The sequence below is a fragment of the Lepus europaeus genome, unplaced genomic scaffold, assembly GCF_033115175.1.
Source record: "Lepus europaeus isolate LE1 unplaced genomic scaffold, mLepTim1.pri SCAFFOLD_3_1, whole genome shotgun sequence".
NCBI lineage: Eukaryota > Metazoa > Chordata > Mammalia > Lagomorpha > Leporidae > Lepus > Lepus europaeus.
The window spans coordinates 178097-183879 of NW_026909276.1; positions in this window are offsets into that span (position 1 = coordinate 178097).

A 5783-nucleotide genomic window follows, 5' to 3' on the forward strand; every position below is an offset into this window, starting at 1 on the left:
CCTTAATATTTCATTTTCACAAAAGAGATTTTCTATCTTGTCCATTAAGGATTTCTGTAGTTCAAGAATTTGTTTTTGAGAACTTCTTAATGTTCTTATCAATTTTTTGAGATCCGCTTCTTGCATTTCTTCGATCTCATCATCTTCATAATCTCGAATTGGGGTGTCTTTTTCATTTGGGGGCGTCATAGTGTCTTCCTTGTTCTTGTTACCTTGGTTTTTGCGTTTGTTGTATGGCATGTTGGAGATATTTGGTTTCTTCACTGTGGTGTTTTTTCTTGTTATACTATGGCTCTATATTAAGTGGACTGTCTGCTTTCAGTGGAGCCTTAGAGGCTTGAGATGAGTGTGGACTGAGAGCTGTGTTTGATTCCTCAGGGTTGAGGGTGTGTCAAAGATGACACTCCCAGGTTAGGTGTGGTAAATCTCTCTTTCTTTCTTTTTCTTTTTTTTTATTCAAAAGGGAAGTAATTCCACACAGCTGAACGACGTAATTGGAGGTAGTTAGCAGGCGAATGATATACCCACAGGAGCCAGAGATCGGAAGCTCTTTCCCAAGGACCACACAGGGAATCTGTGCTGCCCTCAGTGTGAGCTCCAATTCTCCTGCAGTCTCCCACTGGGTTGCCAAGTAGATGCTAATCTCCTGTTATTTCACCCCTCCCCCCAGAGTCAGGTTTTTCTGCTAGGCTCAGGGCTGTTGCAGACCTGAGATCGCCCTGCTTATGACGTATGTCCAAAATGGCGCCTGCTCTGTCTTGCTCGCCTTTGAGAGGTGAGCGGAGAGAGAGAAACTCGTGTCCGTATCGGTCATTTTTTAAATTTTTTTCCTCTCTCCCTTCTAGTTAGCCTGGTGAATTTTTCCCCACGGAGTTTCAAGCCTCGTTCCCTCTAGTCTCCTCTTTCCGCTTGCCCGCTGGTGTCTCGGGCTATTGAGGTTCGGCTCACCTTGTGTTCCAGTGCTGGTGCATTGAGTCTGCTGCTAGTGTCCGGAACTTGGGCTCCCACGCTCTCCACGCAGGTCCACTGTGAATCACTAGTTCTGGAAGAGTTTCCTCTGCTGTTTCATCCCCTACTCTTCCTTGACCCTGCAGTATCTCCACTTTTATTAACCTGTGTCTTGCCGAACTATCAATGTGCTCCCTACCTATTCCGCCATCTTGCCGCTCTCTCCTATATATTTGTTTCTTTAAAAATGTTTTATATATTTGAGAGGTAGAGTTACAGAGAGGGAGACACATAGAGATATCTTTCAACCCGTGGCTCACTCCACAAATGGCCACAATGGCCTGAGGTGGATCCATCTAATGCCAGGAACCAGGATCTTCTTCTGGGTCTCCCACATGGGTGCAATTGGGCATCTTTTATTGCTTTCTCAGGCAATAAGCCGAGAGCTGGATCAGAAGAGGAGCAGACACAACACAAACTGGTGCCATATGGGAATGCTAGCATGCAGACAGAAGCTTAGTCTACTACATCACAGTGCCAGCCCCTATGTTTGTGTTTTACAAAATGATTTTCAGAATATGATGGTTTTTGCTTCTGAAGTAATATTTTTTATTCCTAAGGATTTTAGAGAGTCTTCTTGGCACCTTGTTAAGCTCTCTAAACTGTTTAAAAGGTTTTTTTTAATTTATTTGACAGAGTTAGACAGTGAGAGAGAGAGACAGAGAGACAGAGAGACAGGTCTTCCTTTTTCCATTGGTTCACCCCCCAAATGGCCGCTGTGGCCAGAGCTATGCTGATCTGAAGCCAGGAGCCAAGTGCTTCTTTCTGGTCTCCCATGCAGGTGCAGGAGCCCAAGAAATTCGGCCATCCTCCACTGCCTTCCCAGGCCACAGTAGAGAGCTGGGCTGGTAGAGGAGCAACTGGGACTAACACCTGGTGCCCATATAGGATGCTGGTGCCACAGGCAGAGGATTAACCAAATGAGCCACGGCGCTGGCCCCAAAACAGATTGTTTTAATTTGTAAATTTATTAGCTTTACTTTTCATGTTTTTAATCATACTAGTGCTTTTTTAAATTTTTCTGACATTTTAAAAACATTTTTATCATTTTTCTGTAGCATGCTATTATAAGCATTTCATTTATGTTTACTGTTATATTTTTCTAGCTTTTATTCACAATTCTTGTGAGTTTATTTTCTTTTTAATTCTTGACTGAAATTATGCTCAGTCTTCCAATCTAAGGTATTCACTAAAGAATGGAAGATTTTCCTATGCCCTGATTTATCTGGCAATATAATTTACTATCCATGTTTCCAAAGCATAATTTGGAGGTCAGAGTATTACTTAAGGTGATTGTCATTCTGAGTCTGCTGTATGGACTACTTCCCATGTTGTTGAATTCATTAGTCCTTTTTAGTTCTTTCAGTTATTATTACCAAACACTAAGCCCTTCTTTTATGATCACTTTATCATTTGATCCTATCTATATGAACAATTTAATATTTAATCATATCCATATGATCTCTATAACACTTCAGCTATTATTTTTACCTTCCATCTTAAGGGGATTTGGGATCCCATGACAATTTTATAAACTATTCCCTTAGAAGTAAGTCCATAGAAATGTATGCAGAACTATGCTGCTTTATAATTATGGACTTCATACATTTTACAATTGCCACTTTCAGATCATGCTAATTCTTCCTGCCATTCCTGCCCTTTCACCCACACTTCTACCCCCTTACTCTTCCTATTCTTATTCTCATTCATATTTTTGACTAAGATCTATTTTCAATTAATTTTATATACATGTGGTTAACTATATGTTAAGTAAAGAGTTCAAGGATTAGAATAAAGGAAAAAAGATAAATAAAATAAGATAAAGGAAAAGAAAAGCAAAACAAAAAAACCCCTCTCCTTAACAGTCAATAAAAGGCTGTTCAAAGTCATCACTTCTCGAAGTGTCAATTTCCCTTCTACAGGTTGCGTTTTAGGTGCTCTATCAGTTATCACAGGTCAAGGACAAAATATAGAAATTGTTCCTTTGGGACTGGCTTATTTCACTAATGATAATATTTTGCAGTTTCATCCATCTTGTTGCAAATGAAGAGATTTCATTTTTTATTGCTGTGTAGTATTATATCCATAATTTCTTTTCCTTTATTTACTTTTTACTATTTTTATTTAATGAATGAACATTTTATATGTACAGCTTTTAGGGATATAGTGCACCTTTCCCTCATTCTTGCCTCTCACCCCCACTCATATTCCATCTCCTACTCCCTCTCCCATTCCATTTTCCATTAAGATTGATTTTTATTTCACTTTATATACAGAATACCAACTCTATACTTAGTTGGGTGGTACTAGAGATTTCAGTTATTTGCACCCACACAAAGTATAAAGTACAGTTTGAAGACAAATGTTAACATTAATTCTCATAGTACACCTCATTAAGGACAGAGGTCCAACATGGGGAGCAAGTGCACAGTGACTTCTGTTGTTAATTTAACAACTGACACTCATTTATGATGTCAGTGATCACCTGAGGCTCTTGCCATGAACTTCCAAGGCTTTAGAAGCCTTTTTAGTCCACAAACTCCATCAGTTTTTAGGCCATATGCAAAGTGGAAGTTCTCTCCTCCCTTCAGAAAAAATGACATCCTTCTTTGATGGCCCCTTCTTTCCACTGGGGTCATACTCACAGAGATCATTCAGGTACATCATTTTTTTGCCACAGTGTCTTGGCTTGGCTTATCTGAAATACTCCCATGAGCTTTTTTGCCAGATTCCAATGCCTTAAGGGCTGATTCTGAGGTCAGAGTGCTATTTAGGGCATTTGTCATTATATGGGTCTGTTGTATGGACTGCTTCCCATGTTGGATCATTCTCTCCTTTGTAATTCTATTTATTGTTATAACCAGGTACTTGGTCTTATGTATGTGATCCCTTTCACTTATGGTACTATCTATATGATAAATTCTTCAATAATATGATCATTTTATCACATAAGATGGGATTAGTACCACCCAACTAAATGGGATTTGGAATTCCACAGCAAGTTTTTAGCTTCACCCTTAGAGGTAAGTTTGTGGGAATGTGTGCCAATCTGTACAGCTCCTCCCTCTTTTATTCCACTCTTTTTTTAACTGGGATCTATTTTCAATTGACTTACTACATTTATGGTTAATTCCATTTTAAGTAATGAGTTTAACCAATGGTATTAAGTAGAGAAAAACTGAATAAAAATAAATAAAAAAAAATAAGCTGTCCTTTGACAGTCAAGACAAGAGCTGTTCAAGTAATTGCTTCTTATAGTGTCAGTTTCAATTCTACAGGTTTCCTTTTAGATACTCTGTTGTCACAGATCAGGGAGAACATAGGGTATTTGTCCCTTTGGGATTGGCTTATTTCACTAAGTATGATATTTTCCAGATTCATCCATTTAGCTGTAAATTACCAGATTTCCTTTTTAAAATGCTGTGTAAGATACCATAGAGTACATATTCCATTCCATTTATGGGCATTTAGGTTGATGCTATGTCTTAGCTATTGTAAACTGAGCTGTAATAAATATGGAGATTCAGACAAATATTTTATTTGCTGATTTCAATTCCTTTGGATAAATTCTAAGGCATGGATGGCTGTGTTGTATGGTAGGACTAGATTCAGATTTCTGAGGTATCTCCAAACTGTCTTCCATAGTAGCTTTACTAGTTTACATTCCCATCAACAGTGGATTGGGGTACCATTTCCTCTACATTCTCACCAGCATTTGGTGTTTGTTGATTTCTGTATGAAAGCCATTCTAATCCAGGTGAGGTGAAACTTTTGATTTGCAACTCCCTGATGGCTAGTGATCCTGAGCATTTTTTCATTTGTCTGCAGGCCAAGTGTATTTCCTCTTTTGAAAAATACCTGCTTAAGTCCTTGGCCCATCTCTTAACTGGGTTGTTTGTTTTTCTATTGTCAAGTTTTTTGATCGCTTTATATATTCCAATTATTAATCCTTTATCAGTTGCATGGTTTGCAAATAATTTCTCCAATTCTGTTTGTTGCCTCTTTACTTTCCTGTTTCTTTTTTTATACAGAAACTTCTCAATTTGATGTAATCCCATTTGTTAATCTTGGTTTTTATTGCCTGTTCCTCTGGGGTCTTTTCCAGCAACACTGTGCCTAGGTCAATGTCTTGCAGGGTTTCCTCAATGCTCTCTAGTAATTTGATGGAATCAAGTCATAAATTTAGGTCTTTAATTCATTTTGAATGGATTTTTGTTTAAGGCATAAAGTAGGGGTCTTGCTTCATTTTTCTGCATGTGGAAATCCAGTTTTCCCAGCACCATTTGTTGAAGAGACTGTCCTTGTTCCAGCAAATGGTTTTAGCTTCTTGGTCAAATATAAGTTGGTTGTAGATGGTTGGATTGATTTCTGACATTTCTATTCTGTTCCACTGGTCTATCCACCTGTTTTTGTACCAGTACCAAGCTGTTTTGATTATAACTGCCTTGTAATATGTCCTGAAATCTGATATTGTTATACCTTGGATTTACTTTTCTATCATTGCTTTAGCTGAGTTCTTCTGTGTTTACAAATGAATTTCAGCATCATTTTTCTAGATCTGAGAAGAATATCTTTGGTCTTTTGATTGATATTGTATTGAATCTGTAAATTATTTTCAGAAGAATGAACATGTTGATGATATTGATTCTTTCAATCCATGAACATGGAATTTTTTTCTATTTTTTATTTCTTCTATTTCTTTCTTTAGAGTTTTGTAATTCTCATCATAGAGATCTTTGACCTCCTTGGTTAAATTTATTCCAAGGTATTTAATT